We start from the raw sequence: 19116 nt of genomic DNA, 5'->3' as shown, positions 1-19116 counted from the left end.
CTATCACTCCAGTATTGGAGGCAATAAAATCCCTTTGAAGATGTAATATGTACAAGTCTCAATTCTTTGGTCTACATAGTGCATTTGAAATTTCATAGGTCAGGCTCCAAAATAACAATTTTGTCTAGCTATGTAGTGATAAAGGAAAAGAGGTAAAAAAAAATGGCATATCTACTTGCGTATGTCTTCCGGAAGCAGATCTGTAATGGCCTACCAAACTATTGCGTCTGAGAGCATACTAGTCATACAACAATCAGTACCTAAGGCTCCTTTGCATGTAGTGAGTGCAAAACAGTACAACTAGAGATGCACTGGGACAATGCACTGGCTGTAGTGTTGAAGAAGATGTCTTACTTTCACAACCCTTTTAATAAATGAAGACAACCTATGGGTTCCTAAAACTCTTAGTGAACAGCTGATAACATATAAGACTGCAGCCAACATCACAACATACAGTTGTTGAATGGAAACTGTAGTATTATAGGGTGACCACCCAAATGGATAGGGAGTTTCCAGGTGATCCTTTTTTTAGTCTGTATGCGGTCAATGTGTGCAACATAACTGCGCAAGAACACATGGACCCATTGTAGCCAATGTGGTACTGCACATGAGTGATTTTCCATACAGATCAGTGGTCCATGTAGAAACAAGTGCAGCATATAGTGCATGCAATAGATGACAGCTCCAGCATCCATCTATGATGTGGACAGGAGCACAGAAGTATACACAAAGGCAATAAGGTCTGCAGTTTGCGCACATGACTAACCCTAATTTTCTCACAGGCATCTGAACTTGTCAAAGACTAAAAATGAAGTTTCTGATTCTGTCCCATTTATTTAATGGAGCTTGGGAAATCCAAAATGCAAAAAAGCTCCACTCAGATCTATGGAATGGATTTCTCAGTTGTGTAAATTCCGGCAACAAATCCAGCACATGTGAATTCAGTCATCCACAGTCACCAGTTAAAGAGGATTTGTCATGTGGAAAACAGTCCAGTTTGTGACCTGCCCGTCCACCATCATGTTGTATTTGATGGTGTATGCTATTGTTTTTGTATATATTTGGGTTGGATCCCACGACCAGACGTTTGGTCTGAGTGCTGTCTACAAAAAGTGACCTTCTGTGGACAGCACATGGATTGTATGGCATCATGCATTATTCTCTTCTGCATTCCTGGTGAGATTCGCCTTTTCAAGTTTATGGCTTTACAAAATAAATCAGATCAAATATGGATCATCTGTTACCTGTATATTTATACAACATCCAATTCTTACAGATACATTGCAATTAGTAACAAAGGAAACTGTAGTATTCTAAATTGTATTAATTGCTGATATAAAAAGGTTGTACAATTACTAAAAATATCATCTGTACAGGTGAAAAATCTCTTTTTTTTACACTTGTGTGAACTTAGCCTTTTTCAGGTATTTTACAGGAGAATCCTCCTTATTCTTCATGGTGTGAAATGGGCATAATGTACATGTAATTCACCTGATTGCAGGATTTCCATGTCATGGTGGCATTTAATATTCCCTTATAGTGTGTACAATATTATAGGGTGATATCAGAATCCCACATTTTTGTATCTATATCCACAAATCGCTTGTCAGATTCCAGTAGTGAGATGACATATTGTGCATTCTTTTATACTTCTATACAAGCCCAAGTCTATATGAGATCCTTATCTGCATCAGATGGGCTTCCCCATATTGCTATCAGTCCTGTGCCCCTGTGTGGTCAGTATGTCACCCCTCTTGTAGGGAAGCATAAGTTTATTAGCGGTCCTGTTAGGGAGAAATCTGCTCTGTAATCCTATTCTTCAGCCTCTTTGCTGTGCTGATGAAGAAGGGGGCGCTGGCAGCCTTCACAGCATCTCACCTTTCAGCTGCCTGCTTGGAGCAGCTCCTGATCGTGTCGTTTCGGTGCTGGACTCCTGAGAGCAGGCGATCACGATGAGTGGTGTGATCAATGGGCTGTGGTGCAGAGGGTGACACGCTGCTCTGTGACAGGCTGCACCTGGCTCTCCTCTGCTCTCCACAGCTCATCTATGGGGGATTTCACCAAAGCAGCAAGTAGCCTGACATCAGCTGAGGGCAGTTTAACTCGCTGAAATATTCATGACATGGCAATAGGAACTGCTGGCTCTTAAGTGCTCGTCAGCTGAGAGGCTCCTATGTCTCTGCTCCTCTGTGAGGCTCAGGCTGGAGATCTCTTCTGGACTTTAGTGGATGAAGTGGCACTTGTAAGGAGTGAAGTTGTCACATCGTGGGGGCATCAGATTCCAGAGACTATGGAGCCCTGCACCTGCTAATGCTGAGCCCTGTGTGTGCCATCCTAGAGTGGTGCTGAGGCTGTGAATGTTATTTTAGGGGTGGGAGTCAGAGGAGGGGGAGCTAGCAGCTCTTGTGTCTGCTGGAGGGGGGACTGGATCTTCTGGACTGAGGGGGGAATGAAGGATTCCTGTGGCACTCCTGAAGTTGTACTCTGCTCTGCAAGGGATTAATAACAGACCGAGGGGAATAAAAGCCACCCTGGAGCAAACTACAGGACACAGCAAGTCAGTACCTGCTCCCAATTACTGAGCCAGGATCCCTCTGATACCCAGCTCCTAAGGTATAGTCATCTAATGCTATTCCTGTTAATCTGAGATGGTCCCCATTCCTTCTGTCATTTCTAAGGTCTCTCCATCCATAGTCTCCATCACTGGAATGGAGATGCCCTCTAAGCCTCCTATCACTCATCACTTGGCCATTATTTTGCTGCTTTCCACAAACTTTTGCTCCCTGTACAGTGCACATGTTCTGCATCTGTTGATTTCCCAGGTCTCAGATTCCCCCTGTTGCTGGTGAGGGATAAGGTATGCTTTGCATATATCATATCATTTTCTCATTTTGCATAATTATCTAAAAGGTCATGCTCATTTAATCAGGATGAGCTGTATATCCACTTTCTCAATCCCGCTGATTAAGATCCTATTAAATGATTGGTGTACTCTCACCTGCTGCTGGATTTTCTGGGTTACATTTCTAGGATTTTGTGCTGGTAATGAAGTTATTCCGTATAGACGTGAAGTCTATGGCTGCTTTTTGGATATTAGAGCCTATAAATATTCTATATGTGTGGGTTTGTTTTACAGCATTAGAAAACATTATCTCCCTTAGTCCCTATCTGTCTGTAGGTGGGAAATTCATATGCTGGGTATATTCTGGTCCAAAAGCGAAACATGCAAAGGCGCCTCATTGTCATTCATCTGATGCTATTGGAGCAGTCCCAGTGAATCATGGAGTAGTAACAGAATGCTTTGGATTCATATAGACATCCCACACATGAACATTTGCCTTCTGAATTCACATCAGATTTAACTATTATCTAGGTAACTCTTTCATTGCCAGTGACCCCGGTCCATCAGGATTCTGTATTTCTTTGACAGTAATCAGTTGGGTCTGTTTGGAAACTATTAGAATATGAGGCACGTCCTCTGCTCATTCATAAATCTGCCAAGCATCTTGGTCACTGAGCTCATACTTACATGATGTGTTCTTCTTTTAATGGTGGATCTTGTATTTCTTAGGAATTAATCTATGTTTAATTTCCTACATCACATGGTTATTATATGGCAAATTCAAGTTTCTAACAATCGCTTTGGATTAAATATAAACAATCACACATACTGAACGTTTCGGCATTCTGGTGGCGATATTTATTTATTTTACTCCCTTATATAGTGCTATTAATTCCATAATGCTTTACGGGTATGCTCACCACTGTCCCGGTTGGGGCTCACAATCAATACTAATACAAACTTCAACACTTTTTGAATATTTTTGCCCAAAATTATCAGGGCACATGTATCAGTGTAGTCTCATGGGGTGTTGTCTATTAGTGCATATCATGTTATAGATTATATGCGGGTATATCATTATTATAAACCATTTTTACAGGAGACATATACACATGTCAGATTTCAAGTGGGGTGGCATGGCTGGTGTCACATCTTCCTATATTAACTTCATATATGGCACTTTCACGCAGCCCCACAGTATTTTGGGTATTTAAAAAAATACCCCAACAATGCCCCAAAGAACAAGCATTTTAATGGCACTTTTAGCAGCGTTTTGCACGGGAATTTGTTTCAACTCCTTTCGGAAAAAAGGCCAGAAGAAATACCATACCCAGAGCATCTGTGTTTTGAAAAAGACCCCCCAAAAAGGACACTGACTCGAAGAGCCACAAATGCTCTTCAATCCAAGACGCATGGAATATCGATTATTGCATTATAGTAAGTGATCGGTGAGCACTACCACGCTCGGGCGCTCAGTACTTGCATCAAGCAGATCAGACGCTCAGATGGGCTAGACTCGTGTACCAAGTATAATGGAAGTCAATTTGAAACTCAATCATTTTTCTAGAAGATCTTCCAGAAAAAATTCGTGTTTCCCATTGACTTCCATTACACTTGGCACACGAGTCTCTCCCATCCAAGGGTCCGACTGCTCGATATGAGTATGGAGCACCCGAGCATGGCGTTCCCGCTCATCACTAATCATAAACTCCAATGTATCACCTAGTTATGGGAAAAAAAAAGAAACAATAAACTTGTTTGTTTCTTATTTTGGTTCAATGATGTGTGAAAGTACTGGCAACTTAGAGACTAGCAGCAGTGATAATTTGCGAATCTATTAGTCAGATACTTATGAGCGGTGAAGCTACTGACAAATATTCAGTGACTGTACATTGTGAGTGAAGCCTAGGATAGAGAAATAGTTAAATATATATTGTCGTTTTTGTGACTACCTTAACATGGTGTTGTAATTTCTCATCATTTAAAGGGGAAAGTTGATAAGTTACAATCATTACATCCTGTAGTAACTGTGTAAGACCAGCGTGTGTCAGTGTTGTCATTACAGTCTATAGAAAGCATTACCCTTAACCGCTAGAACCCTTAGGTGACTGATGTCTTACTAATAGGGCAGCGTATAAGCTAATCAGGACCATTTTTAGAAGCAAGAAATATCATTTCATTGACAGTAGTCTACTATTGTGCAACCTTAGAGACTGTTCTAGCCATGCCAAAATGTCCTCATATGTTGCTGTTACCTGTGATAATGGTATTTATGAACTTTACTATACTTCTTTCATTATGCCCACACACGTAGGTGCAGCCAGGTCACCTGCAGATACCAGATATGTGTAGTTCCACAGATTGCCGATGTATTTGTGCTGGATAGACTAGTTTTACACATCCAACATCCACGTGCCAAGAACGGATCAAAATGTCTGGAGTGGCCACGGTTCCCCTGACCCAAGCCCACCAACCTAACAAGCATATATAAAACTGTTGAGTTTGTCAGGATATCCATAGTTGGCAGGACATTGTGATCCGCTCTCAGACCGTGAGTGTTGAAAACAACATTTTGCAGATAGAGACTAGCTCATGCGATGGTCCTCTGGTTACGACAGTCTGAGTTTACGATCCATAAACTTTTAATAGTATCTCTTGTTCCAATGTTCATGGGTAATGCAGACTGTTTTTATTAGTATTATACCCGAAACCTATCAATTTCCTTGTGATTCAATGGAGTTTTTAGTTACATCTTGAATGAATATGCTGTGAGGCTTATTCAGAATCCAGTATTTCCTTGTTCGAGTGTTCTCTGTGTTTTATCATAGATAGCACTCATATGCATGATAGTCTATGGGAGAGTTCACATATCCATACAATGCCCCCCCGGACCAAGAGGTCTACACAAAAGCACAGCTACATCTCCAATATTGATACAAGTTTCATCTGACAAATTAAAGTTTATGGAGCCATAAAAATATCAGACAGCATTCGGATGCCTCTATATTTCAGGACTAGTTTATAGAAGTCGGGGAAACTTTCAGGAGTTTTTTTTCATCTAAAGAAAAAGTGATGAAACCCTGCCCAAACTCTGATGGTTGGAAACAATACTGACAAAACTCTGATACTTGGAACCAACACTGAGCAAACTGTGATGGTTGGATCCAACACTGACCGAACTGTGATGTTTGGATCCCACGCTGACCAAACTCTGATGGTTGGAACCAATACTAACTGAACTCTGATGGTCGGAACTGAAATTGATCGAATTCTGATGGTCGGAACCAACACTGACCGAACTGTGATGGTTGGATCCAACACTAACTGAAATGTGATGTTTGGATCCGACACTGACCGAACTCTGATGGTTGGATCTGACACTGACTGAACTCTGATGGTTGGATCCAACACCAACCAAACTGTGATGTTTGGATCCGACACTAACTGAACTGTGATGTTTGGATCCGACACTGACTGAACTGTGATGTTTGGATCCAACACTGACCGAACTCTGATGGTTGGAACTGACACTGATCGAACTGTGATGATTGGAACAGAGACTGACCGAACTGTGATGTTTTGATCCGACACTGACCGAACTGTGATGTTTTGATCCAACACTGACTGATCTGTGATGTTTGGATCCAACATGGACAGAACTGTGCTAAAACTTTGTGCAGATGAGAATAATCGCTGATGTCTGAATGAGCCCTTACAGGAGTTAGGGTATGTGCGCACGTTGCTTTTTACCTGCTTTTTACCTGCTTTTTTGCTGCTTTTTCTTCTGCGCTGTTTAATGCCAAAATGGATGTGTTCTTCTATTCAAGCAAAGTCTATGGGAATTTGGGTTTCTTGTTCACACTATGTTGTTCAAAATGCTGCCTTTTTGTGGCAGAACTTTGGTCAAAAACTCAGCTTTTCAAAGAAGCAACATGTCAATTGTTTTTGCCATTTGGGTTTTGCACTGCAAAGCTGAGTTTTTGACCAAAGTTCTGCCACAAAAAGGCAGCATTTTGAACAACATAGTGTGAACAAGAAACCCAAATTCCCATAGACTTTGCTTGAATAGAAGAACACATCCATTTTGGCATTAAACAGCGCAGAAGAAAAAGCAGCAAAAAAGCAGGTAAAAAGCAGGTAAAAAGCAACGTGCGCACATACCCTTACTGAAGAGGTGACGGTATTCTACAGCAGCAATGTAACTTTATCCAGACAGTTAATTCCTCTTTCCTCTGGAAGTGTAAAATTGTGCACTGTGACCATCACAACGTGTACATAGCGCAGCATAAGATACTTCCTCGGCGTTAATTGCTTTTCTCTTTCCTTCCAATTTTCCACCTTCAATGACAGTCGTACTCCAGATGTTTTACTAAATGTAAAATGAGTATGTGTAAATGTAAAAGGTGTTGGTTACATCTTGTGGATTTGACAGGTTTCTGCTGAACAATTACAATTCTGAGAGTTTCATCTGTCAGTCACATCCTCAAGGTACATATTAACACTGAGCTGGTGAAGAATCACCATGTTTTGGAAGATTTTTCTAAACCAGCAATTAAAGACAAAAGGATTTAAAGGGCTTATCCATGACAATGTAATTTTTTCACTTTAGGCCTAAAAGTATCATGTAGATAGTTTCTAAGTACCTGCCTATTGTGCCGGTGCAGTTCTCTACCCGTACAGAGCAATCACTGACCGCTCCTGCCAGTGACTTAGCGGCTTCTGTTGATGTCACGGTGACAGAGCAGCAGCTTCTCCCCTGCTTTGCTCAGTTGATGCAGCGTCTTTATATAACCTTAAAAAGACGATAAATTAAAAAAAACTCAACCAGAAATATATATAAATTGTCATAAAACTATATAAATACATAGGTAGATATATTGTGTGAAGAAGGCCTAAATGTTTGTAGAAAAATCTCTCAAGTGGTGATCCCACAGCAAAGTTTTTTGTTTTTTTTTACCCTATGTTGGGTTGTTTTATCTGGGAAGATGTACGGTATATTGAAAACTTTTTATGCTGCCAATAAGGGAACAATATTTGTCTCTAATATGATTTTTGTTTACATTTTATTATTTCCTAAAACAAGGACAGGGTTTATCACTGCTACAATGTATCGTGTAACTGACTTTTACAGTTTTTGTAATTGAAATGAAGAAGCTAATGTCTTGATTGTATACTTAGGCTATAAAGAACCCTGGATGGGGTAATCGGCAGAAGCATTTGATGTTTTTGTCCTTAACCTCTCCCTGGCTGAGCTTACTTTCTGGCATCTGTTCCCATTGATCAGAATTTCAATACCCACTTAAGATTTTGTTAAAATGTTTTTCTTCTATAGCAAAAAAATACATTGGTACCTACAGAGTAGACTTATGTCTACTAAAGAGTTATTATATGTGTTAAAATTAGGCATATGACTTGTAGTCAGATGTTTCTTACGTTTACATCTGTATACTTTTTTTTTCCCTGTCAATTTGTCTATAGATCCATATATGTTCTAAGTGTTAGCCACAATGATGGGTGAGCAGTGCAATGCTTGGTGCTCGGTGCTTGTAATGAGTCATCATGATAATGCTCGGGGGCTTGTTACTCGAGTTGAGCAGGTCAGAAGGTCGAACAGGCTCGATTTAAGTAACGAGAATTATGGAAGTCATTGATAGGGCAGTTCGTCTCTCTGCCAACATACAGCCAGCCATAAGCAGAGCAATTCAGGGGGATGTATTTTTTTGGGAGGGATATACTATATTCAAAAACGTTGGTTTTACCCCCAGCGAGAGCCATTCAGAGACTGCAAATGGCTCTCACTGGAGTTCCGGCTCCCATCATTCAGTGAAGCGAGCCTGTGCTTTTTATTCGATATTTCACGAACTACATATCCAAGCACCCATAATACTTGGTTGAGCACGTAGCATACCCAATCATCCCATCATTAGTTGGCCAATGTGAACTAATCATAGAATGGATACTTCAAAAGGTATATGGTGTTCAATGATGTATATATTGTGTTCAATGTTTCACGAACAACACATCCGAGCAGACTTAATACTCAGCCGAGTACTGAGCCTACCTGAGCATCCCGATACTCGATCAACTATCGAGCAGTGGCGAGCACACTTGCCCATCATTAGTTGAAACCTATTCTCAGACTCACGAAGTGATATTTGTATATTATTCTTCAGTATTTTCAATCAATCATCATTTGTAAAATATGCATCAACCATCAGAAGTTTATGTAGACAAAGGCTATGACTGTATTTCAGTTTTACAAATGATAAGTTAAACATAAGGCCATAAGTGGGGGCCGCCAGCGCTTTCAAGGTGCAAATTTACAGTACTATGGTCCTAAAAAGGTGAATATTTTGTTCCTACTTCCAGATAGGATTTTAATCTATCTTTAAAGGGAATCTATTAACAGTATTTCACAAGTTCAGTAATACGTTTACATGTTTAGTCTGTTCCTTTTGTTACTGAGAAATCACCATTCAAAATGATATGAAAATGAGGCTGTAGATCTGAAGCCTCTGTCACTCTAGACATGTCATGAAATCACACTTTTCTTCTTATAAAGGCCTCCTTATGTAGGGGATCTAGAAAAAAATGTCAACCCTACCACAATACTAAATAGGTGGTCCATTACACAGCATAGTGACCACATCAATGTAAAGCTCATAAAGAAGGCTTTTCTCAAATACCTTGTGTAGCCAATTCTGCCTCTGAGCTGTGATGTTACAGTCTACTCATCCCTCTCATGTGACCCCTGGGCTCCGTGACTTCTGAGATCCAATGATGTCAAGTCAACTTCCAGTTGATTCAACATCACCAAGGTGGGCTCCAGTCTCCCTGAGTGACTGGGCTGTGGGTGGCGTTTCACCGCTTGTCACAGCCCAGCATCTCGCGTGCTCTCTCCTTCGCTGCAGAGCTCCGCAAGCAGGAGCGATGCTGGGCTCTGATAAGTGCTGAAACTCCACCCACAGCCCAGTCACTCAGGGAGACTGGGGCTTGCGTCGCCTCAGTGATGTCAGGTTAACTGGAAGCTGTTGTGACATCACCGGAGAGGTTACAGATCCCAGGGGATGAGCGGACCGCAAAAGCACCGCTCAGAGGCACAATTGGCTACACAAAGTATTTGAAAAAAGCCTTCTTTATGAGCTTTAGGCTATGTGCAAGTTTTGTTTCTTCAGCAAAATACACACCTTCTGGAAGAAAAACACATCTCTGTTATGATTCAGGGACCGAGGAGGATCAAAAAATGTGGAAACCCAAAAAGTAACCAGAGTAACTGGAATCTTAACGGACTACAGACCTAATCCTGACACACAACTAGAAGTAGCCATGGGACGAGCCTACGATGACCTAGTTGTCTCGACACAGCCGGAGAACTAAACATTCCTACACATAGAATTATAAGAACAGCTAATCTGCTTTGGAGTAATCCCCAAAGATATAGACAGTCCTCCACATGTAAAGACTATGGTGATATATGAAAACACAATGCAAAGCCAGAAAACAGATTTCAGCAAAGATGAGGCCCAAACTATCTTTATAGGAAAGAGCACTGTCTGCAACCGTAAAATACCTAAAAAATCTCAGCACGCCTGACATGGAAAACCCTGAGACCACACGGCCTCTCCCCCACTATATCAGTGTTCTGATGTTACTGTGATCCAAAAACACTAATATAGATAAAGGACTGAATTTAATACCAAGCATGATAAAACATAATACATTGCAGAATCATGAAGCAAAATATACAGACACTCCCAGCAGGGAATGATCCAATTCCACCAGGAAGTCTACACAGGCAAAATAGGAATCAAGCCATAGTATCTTAACAGAAAAAACAGCAAGAAAGTGGAAACAATAAGCAGAGGCACAAGACCACTTATCTGAGAGGAGTTCTGGTAGAGAGCAGGGCTGGTTTCAGAATGTCCTTAACACACAGGAAATCAATTGAGCACCGGCAAGTAACAGGAGAAAACTACTCAGTTATATAGTCCCAATCTGAAAGGACTGATTGCCAGTTCTCTACAGGTCTGTGGCTCTCATTCCACAAGTCAACTGCACCGCCAGCACTGACCACAAGAGGGAACCCCAAACTGGAAAAATGTATTCACAACACATCTCTGACCGAAAAAAACGCATAAAAAAACATGCCTTTTTTACCTGCTTTTGGTGCATTTTTGCCCATACGTTTTTGCCCATACATTTTTTCACTATATTTAATGGAAAAATGCAGGGAAAACATACAAAAAGTGACATGCTGCTTCTTTTTTCTGCACCCAAAATTACAGGCAAAAAAGAATCAACGTGAGCACAGTCTTTCTGAATTCTCATAGACTTTGCTGGGGGACGAAATACATTCAGTTTAGGGCAACAAACTACACCCAAAACTGCACCAAAAACTCATAAAAAATTGCACTGTGCGCACAGGGCCTACATTGATTTGGCCACTTTGCTGTGTATTTGACCACCCCTTTAAATTGACATTAGGCCAATCTTCCTGTGTGATTTCAACACGTGACCTAAATATATCAATCATGGTTAGTGACCTTATCAAACAGAAGGGTCCACACTGTAAATAACTTTTCTTTCTCTTTTGTTTTCCTTTTATATTAATGATGTAAACTAATCTTTTAAGGTTGTGTCGATAAATTTCCATTTCTATCATACATTGTCTTTACCTAACTTAGTATGCAAGGTATGTCGGTAGGTGATCCATCACTTAACTAACGAGCCTCATCATTTGAATAAATAAACAATGAGCTTCTTAAAAGCAAAGTTTCTCAAATCCCTGCTCTGTTCTCAGTTTAAAGGAAAAACATTAGTCTAATCGTTGTTAGTCTGTAATGGCCATGTATTAGTTTGCTTAGCGTATCCTTCCATAATTTTAATGTAACTATTTACTGCTAATGCTGCAAAGCAACCATGGAATTTACTAGCGCTGCTGAAGAGGCTATTTACAAAATACACAGGTACAGAACAATGACCTGCTCACAATGAAATGGTTCTAATTCAAATTGTTTCTCGAGTAAAGGAGACAAACTCTAGCACAGCGCCACCTATTGGAAGTAGCGATCCTAAAAGTCACAAGTAGATTTTTAACAATGCTTTGCAATATGACTCAGGATATATGTAAGCCAGATCAGAATCCCAATTTGCAGACACGGTGTTTCGGGGTGCTTGCCCCTCGTCAGTGCAAAGTATGGGGGTGTCTGATCTGGCTCATGAGAAAGCTATGTGGGGACCACAGGGGAACACTATTCTCCTTAAGGAGACTTTGCAAGCCAGCCTGGCTGCCAAGTAAGGGGACTTATAGCTGCCACGCCCCTCTAAGAAATATTCAAATTGTCTCTCCAGTAAAGGAGACAAACTCTAGCACAGCGCCACCTATTGGAAGTAGCGATCCTAAAAGTCACAAGTGGAATGGTTCTAATTCTAAACTGTTTCTTTTGATCCATAGTAATAGATCTGGATGGTCAGTTGAATGCAATGGAAATATTTTTCCATCTATAACCTATTTTTTTTCTGAGAAGACCTTACAAGTATTTATAAGGCGCTGATTCAGCTAGAAATATCCACGTCCATTCCAGTCTATTAACCTTCATATGATTTTAGAGGCCGCATAACCAGGACTTATTGCAATTAGGAACTCCAAAAAGTTTAATGTAATCAAAGTGAAATAAAATATCATTATGTGACTTTTTTCCGTTATTGCATTCATTTTAATTTGGAAGTCTATTATGTGGGGATAACAGAACATCCTTACATGTTTACATAAATGTCTCAATTTAGGTAGTTACATCAAGTCATTGAGCAGGGATGTTGTAACTTTTAATCAAATAAGATTTCACTCATGTTTAAAAAAAAAATTCTTGTATTCATTTTTAAATGTGAGAAAGGTCAGTTTTAGTATTTGGTAACTTCTCTTAGAAACTAGAGGGAAATATACATGAATTTAATGTCTAAAAATTTCATAAAGGGGATGTCCACTAATTGGACAACCCCTATTAATTCCCCTTGTTTGCCCTCGTAAAAATAAATAACACTAAACTCACCTCTTGTGCGGCCGCGGGTCCAGCGATGTCTAAAGCTGCGTTCCTAGGGCCCACGTGACATTATTATGACATGTAAGTCCTGAGACCAATCAGCACCCAGCGTCTGTCTTCCCACCTTCGGACATTTGAGCAGAATGGGAGCACTGCCCTGACTTCCTTCTCAATGTCCGAAGGCGGGGAGAAGGGAGCTGGCGCTGATTGGTCACAGTGCTCATGTGTCATAACAATGTCACGTGGGCCCCGGGATTGTGGCTATAGACATTGCTGAAACTGCAGCTGCACTGGAAGTGAGTATAGGCTTACTTATTTTTGCGGGGGTGAACAAAGGGGAATGAGTAGGGGTTGTCCAAGTAGTGGACAACCTCTTTGATACAGTTAAATGTAGATCATCATGCCCAATAAGGATCCATTTAGATAGGCCAATATTCGTGAATGAGGCCATCAATTACCCAATGAACGAGCAACATATTCATTCATTGGGTGAGATGATTTTTAAGAAAACTTAAAGGGAACCTGTCAGCAGAAATTTCACCCAAAACCTAAAAGATTCCCCCTCTGCAGCTCCTGGGCTGCATTCTAGAAAGGTCCCTGTTATTATTGTGCCCCATGTGAGACCAAAATAAAGACTTTATAAAGTGGTACCTTTTTGTATTCAGATACTGTAAATGTGACACGCGGGCAGGCTCTCTGGCGTCCGTTATTCTGCCTCCTGGTCCTGTATGCCACCCCCCCATCGCTCCTTTCCATAGCTGATGCACCGCCCACTGCTCCAGCCATCCCCGCGCATGCCCAGTGCCAGTCTCACGGGATTGAGAAGTGTGACCGCTGGTGACGTGTGCGCAGGCAAGTGATTATGGGCGGGGCTGTGATTGTTATCAGCAAGTACCCGCCCATAATCTCGTGAGCGCGCAAACCTCACCAGCGGTCACACTGTGCTCAGGGTAGTGCTAGACTGTATGGGCTGCTTCCAGGGATGACGTCCCTTTTGTCACGTGATAGGGGTGTGTTCAAAATACTATCACGTGACAAAAGGGACGTCATCCCTGGAAGCAGCCCATACAGTCTAGCAATACCTTTCACACTCTGTACTAGATAGGGTTATTCTCTTGGGAAAAGCAACCAAGATTCTCTCAACATGGTAGTGTAAGAAGGTATCCAGTACCCTGCCGCCCCTGAAGATGTTATGATCTCAAAGAGAATGTTTTTGAGTAATGTATTTTTAAGTGTGTCTTTCCTGTGTAATTTAGCCGGCTGCCACTAGGTGTCACTGGGTCCCTGGTCGCACAGTGTAAGGGAATGTGAGGGAGTGGTAGGCTGGCATAGGATAAAAGGGGGAGGACAGTCCCCAGCACAGAAGGCGATAAAGGAAAAGGAGTTTCCTGTTTCAGGCAGATAGGGAAGGAGTGAGATAATGAGAGGACCAACAGGGACAGATGTAGCAGAGTAGAGCAGTGTGGTCCAGGCAGAGAAAGGTGATAAGGAAGAAAGGATCAAGTGGACTGAAGCAAACTGATAACCCCTCAGTTATGGAATGCAAAGGCAGAGGGAAAAGAGAAGTGTACCCTTTTCCTAGGCCAGCTGCCGTTAATAGTGCGGACAGGAGACAGGGCCAGTGTTGACTAGTAGGTTCCCTAGGATTCTAGGAGTCCTCTTGTTTGTTCAGAGCCAAAATGTTAGTAAAGAAGAAGATAGAGTGCCCATCCCTCTCCTCGTTGGTGTCTGTACCGAAAGAGTCGAATTCTGTGAAAAAATTGATGCCTGTGAAAAATCTTGGTGTAAAAACTGCCTTTAAGAAGTGGAAGCTGTGTTGTAAGCGAATTTACAGTAAAGTTGTTGCGTTTTTAACCGGTGGTGGACTTGTTACTGATAGTGTGGCGTGTGATGTCGGTCAGAGTGACCGAGACCCAGAGAACCTGGATGAAACCCCAGATGAGCAGCTTCAAGCAGGTACCACCTCCACACCAACTCCATACACCAGTCTGTCCCCTCCCTGTGTCTGTAGCTTGTCGGGGTGGCTTGAGGACTACAACCCCTGCCCACGACTGCCCCTGCCTAATACGTTATAGTAGTACTGGTACAAATACTCCATCTCAGCTGCTTTTACTTTGCTGTAACTCACAGGCTAAACTTCGGTTACACATATGTACACACTAACTACTCTTCACTGCCCAAATGCTCCTTTTGGCCCATGTGAGAAGACCAATATTATGAAGGATTCATGAGAGTCAATATGCTTCATTTATATTCAATGACTTTAGGCTAGATTCACACAGTAAGTCGTGGTGCTATTTTTTTTTTGCCTAGGCATTGGTGCTAGAAACTGTTAATATGCTGATAATTCAGTGTTTGCCAAGAGTTTTCTTTTAGAAGTAAAGGAGGTTTATTGATTTCGAAGAAAAAAATAACAAAAACTGCTTTTAAAAACCATGTCAGCTTCTACAAAGCAGGTACGCTTTCTGTAGACATACTTTGCCTTAGGAGTTTAAAAAACCAAATAGTGAATTATGGCTGCTTGGGCTTTGCAGAGAACAGGATTCATCCTTTGGAAAGAAGCTAAAAAGAGTCAAGTGAAACGTGATGAAGTGTTCACTAGGATATCATTTGTCCTGAAGGGCTGCACGGGGCAGGTTATAAACCTCCATTTAATGATTGATTTGTGGTTACTCAATAGAAAATGTTCTTGTGCTCCTGAGAAATCTATTATGGCTCCTTATGCAAATTTCTCTATATATTACTGGTGTGAAATATGCAGAACATCTATTAAAATAAACAATACCCTTCATTCATATCATGGCCTTTATTGAGATTGTAACAGCTTTCCTAAAATACCATTGTGAGAGTGCCCCTTAGTCTCAACATCACAATTCTTTTTCTCCACAAAAACGTCACACGCTGCAAAACATGGCAGGAATCCTATTGTAGGTTTTGAAATTGAAAATTATTCTGCCATTCACTTTCAATCCAACTTCATTGTGCTTTGATTGTTATTAACAAGCCAAAGCTGAAAGGAATAAAAGTTAGCACTGCCGTAGGCCCCTGTCTATAAAACACATGTACTGCCCCGTGCTTCGCAGTTGAGCCGCTTGGATCCGGACCTGCAGGGGGTGGCTCGAGGGTCTCCGGACCCGGGGGTCTCGCGGTCACTACAACTGAAAGGGGGGTTGTGGTTTGGGGATGTAGATGTACGGCCAGAGCCATGTTAAGTTCGTGACGCCACTCACGGGATGTGGTGAAGGTGGACACTTACTGCTGCAGTTACGGGGCACCCGGGGGAGATGTTTGGCAGCAAGTTGTTAACCCCTTCTTGGGCAGGGATGGTGGCCCCGGGACCCATTGGGGGTGTTTGGCGGTGCAAGGAGATGGGCGACCGGAGGGTGCTGTTGTACTCACTATTAGTAAACACACGAGCCTCCGGTAAACTAAGGTGATGGTGGTCGGTGCCCGCAGCCGGCTGCAGTTGGTCCACCACCCGGCTGGTGGTCTCTGTCTTTCTCTCACACCTGTGTTGGATGGTGGACTGCCTGTGCTTGCAACTTCAGGAGTCCGCTCCCGGCTTGTGGTCGCTTAAGGAGCCCTTTGCCCGCAGACGCTGGCCCGTGGGATCTCTGAGCCATGGCGGGGGCTGCTTATCCCCCTCGTTGGGCTGTTGCCTTCAGTCAGGACTTTAAGTGGGACAGGACCTCTAGTCCTGGCCGCAATCAGTTAATTAGCTAGCCCCCAGTCTGGACCTAGCTTCAGGGTCTGAGTAACCCCCTTTGTGCTCCGGTTTCCGAGTCAGTTCCCCGGGTCGGTACCGGTGGGCCACTACCCTGTCCCAGTCCACCTCGGTTCCACTGAGCCGTCTTCACGGCTCCTGCAGACAGAGACCGCTGTCTGCCTCTTAGCCAAAGGTACCAGGGCTCCTACCCTGGCACCTGCTCAATATGGTTTCTCTCCTCCGCTGGAGCTGCACACAGCTCCAGCCCACACACCTCTCCAAATTGAACTCTAGACTTGTTCTGTTTACTTTCCCACCTCAGGCTATCTGAACTCCTCGGTGGGCATCTTCCAACCGCCTGGTTCCGCCCCCTGGTGTGTCCATCAAGCCCAGAGGGGAGTGACTAGGGTTTAAATGGTTGGCTGTATGTTACCTATGAGGGACAGGTGTAATGCGGGGCCCTATCTGTGACTACCTGGCCCGACCAGGGCATCACACTCCCCCTTGATTAACCACAGTCTGTCCGCGGGCTGCCCGACCACCACCAGTTTATTTTGCTTTTTTGAACTGAAAAAGATAAAACATGTTTACAAGTATAATAACTTTTGTACAATTAAGCATATTTTTGTTTTCTTCCCTTGCGGGAGGCAGTTTGCTTAAATGTTGCAATAAAACATTTTTATTAACCGGGAATGGGACGGGACCGGGTCCTTTTCATTTTTGCCCACCCAAGCAAACCTAGCCCTGATGCTGCCTCTAAAAACCAGGTCAGCACCCCTTTTCCCCAGTCCAGGAAGCGGGTTCAGGGCCAGGTAATAAGTTCCTTGCCCAGCAGTCTCTCTCAGAGGCCCCACGTCCAAGGGATCCCTGACCCGGAGGGTCGTTACCGGTCTCACTAGTGACAGGACCTCGGCCTAAAATTTCCCGCAGGCTCTTCCTCCAACCAGCCTCTCCAGAGACTGCAGGACTATGAAAAAGGGTGGTCAGGGACTATTTACAAGGCCCAATAGTTTTTGGGTTGGCCTCAAAGTTCTCGGCCTTGTCTTTTTGTATAAACGGGGTAAAACTAGAACAGGAACATCAACAAGGTCCCAACTGGGATGGGCAGAAAGATAGCCAGGAACCGCTACCTCTTAATACTCATCAATGCGGGCATGCACATCCGCTTTACCCTCCTGCTCAGGAGCCAGACTTCCTGGGGAACCCTCGGCGCCGGCATAGACCGGCCCCACATACTGCCGTGGGACCACATGCTCAACAGCCTGCATCTCCTTTCCACGAGCACCTTGCCACTGGTCTTCAGCTGGGACGAGGTACCTGGGAGCAGCGGGTGCTGCCTCCGTTGCGGTCGGGCGGACTGCCGGAGTCGTCGTCATCACCATTGCGGCCGGGCGGACTGCCGGAGCTGACGTCATCACTGGTGCGGCCAGGCTCGGGGCCGGATGGGATGTCGTCAGCAGTGCCAGAGCGATGGTGATGGTAAGGCCTGAGGGCCCAGCAGCTGGGTCCTCCTCCGTAGATGGTCGGTCGGGGCGTTGGCTGCAGACACGGGCAACGAGGGAGACGGTGTGGCGGACGGGAGCAGGCCGGGTCCCTCAGCCGGAACGGCTGGTTCCTGGGGAACACAGGGGCGTGGATCACTCCTTACCCGCTCCTCCGAGATCATCTCCACTTCGCTCACCTGGACAGCTGCAGCCAAGCCTTTCATCCCCGATGTCCACTTCGCCAGCATGAAGTGGGCTTGGACCTGGATCTTCCGGCACATCCTGCCGCGTTGGTGTCCAGGAAAGGGTTTCTGCAGAGTCCTGGCATCCCTGCACTCCTCAGCGCTAGTTACATGCCGCTGATCTTCACCCGCTCCCTCTTGGTCTTTTCGTGGCACTCTACTAGCTGGCCGATAAGTTTCGTTTTGCGACTTCCGGCTTTTCTTTACGGCCGTGTTCCCAGGGGACGGGGCTTCAGTTTTGCGCCCTTTCTCGGGGAAGGAGACCATGGGCGGGAATTTTCGCGCCAACAAGATGGCGATAAGATGGCGGATTCTAAAAAATTTTTGCAACGGATCACCGCTGACTTCAATACAAGGCGCACTTCCACAGGGTAAATGGATGGGTAAGTATCCTGTTCGTGACGCCAGAAATTGAGGTGTACTGCCCCGTGCTTGCCAACCGAGCCCCTCGGATCCGGACCTTCAGTGGGTGGCTTGAGGGTCTCCGGACCCGGGGGTCTCGCGGTTACTTCAACTGAAAGGGGGGTTGTGGTTTGGGGATGTAGATGTACGACCGGAGCCGTGTTAAGTTCGTGACGCCAATCATGGGATGTGGTGAAGGTGGACACCACCGCTGCAATTACAGGGCACCTGGGGGAGATGTTTGGCAGCAAGTTGTTAACCCTCCGTGGGCAGGGATGGTGGCCCCGGGACCCGTTGGGGTGTTTGGAAGTGCAAGGAGATGGGGCTGTTGTACTCCCTATTAGTAAACACACGAGTCTCTGGTAAACCAAGGTGATGGTAGTTGGTGCCCGCAGCCGGC

The 19116-nt window shown here is 43.9% G+C and overlaps 1 protein-coding gene across 3 annotated transcripts in view; it reads left to right on the top strand.

Annotated features, from left to right (window-relative positions):
• The first annotated feature begins 2458 nt into the window (after positions 1–2458).
• CDH23 (cadherin related 23) overlaps positions 2459–19116 on the top strand; it is a 1872161-nt gene continuing 1855503 nt past the window's right edge. For all 3 annotated transcript variants that reach the window (XM_075348968.1, XM_075348971.1, XM_075348969.1), the window contains exon 1: positions 2459–2613. The gene's annotated coding sequence lies outside the window, so the exon portion shown is untranslated. The remainder of the gene's footprint in view (positions 2614–19116) is intronic.

Source organism: Anomaloglossus baeobatrachus, chromosome 5 (assembly GCF_048569485.1).
Source record: "Anomaloglossus baeobatrachus isolate aAnoBae1 chromosome 5, aAnoBae1.hap1, whole genome shotgun sequence".
Classification (NCBI taxonomy): domain Eukaryota; kingdom Metazoa; phylum Chordata; class Amphibia; order Anura; family Aromobatidae; genus Anomaloglossus; species Anomaloglossus baeobatrachus.
This window is presented reverse-complemented; position numbering and strand designations above follow the sequence as displayed.